This window comes from Pteropus alecto, unplaced genomic scaffold (genome assembly GCF_000325575.1).
Source record: "Pteropus alecto unplaced genomic scaffold, ASM32557v1 scaffold14, whole genome shotgun sequence".
NCBI classification, from domain to species: domain Eukaryota; kingdom Metazoa; phylum Chordata; class Mammalia; order Chiroptera; family Pteropodidae; genus Pteropus; species Pteropus alecto.
In genome coordinates this window covers 2,123,309-2,124,031 of record NW_006436810.1, presented here as the reverse complement: position 1 = coordinate 2,124,031, position 723 = coordinate 2,123,309, and the positions used below count along the sequence as shown (strand labels likewise).

Sequence of the window (723 nt, the reverse complement as noted above, 5' to 3'; positions counted from 1 at the left end):
CAGCAAGTTATCTCAGGGTAAATGCTGTAGCCTTAAATGCCACTGGTGAGTATTCTTGGGGCAAATGGGTAATGGGTTAAAGATTTAAATGTAAGACCTGAAACCATAAAACTCCTAGAAGAAAACACAGAAAAAGCTCCTTGACATGGGTCTTGGCAATGATATTTTGGATATGACACCTAAAGCACAAGCAACATAATCTAAAATTAATAAGTGAGACTAAATCATATTAAAAAGCTCCTGCACAGGAAAAGAAGCAGTCAATAAAATGAAAAAGCAATCTATGGATAGGAGAAAATATTTGCCAATTATATATCTGACAAGAGGTTAATATCCAAAATATATACAAAATGATACAACTCATTAGCAAAAAAAAATCCAATTAAAAAGTGGAAGAGTTCTACAGCCATGCCACCCTGAACAAGCCTGATCCCTTCTGATCTCGGAAGCTAAGCAGGGTCGGTCCTGGTTAGTACTTCGATGGGAGACCACCTAGGAACACCAGGTGCTATAGGTGTAAAAAAAACCAAAATAAACAAACAAAAAACTAAGCAATATATCTTTTGAGATCAATACTATAATCACTGCAATAAAGTAATAAGATGTATGATAATGTGGTTTGAAAAATATCTCTGAAGGAAATTTTTAAAAGAATAAAAAACTGTTTAGAGTGATAGTTACATAGTTTACATTTCGCTTCCTTAGTGACCACATTTAAGAATG

At 34.0% G+C, this 723-nt stretch overlaps 1 pseudogene; it reads left to right on the top strand.

Moving 5' to 3' along the window:
* Positions 1 to 398: 398 nt before the first annotated feature.
* Positions 399 to 517, top strand: LOC112481369 (annotated as a pseudogene).
* Positions 518 to 723: the final 206 nt, after the last annotated feature.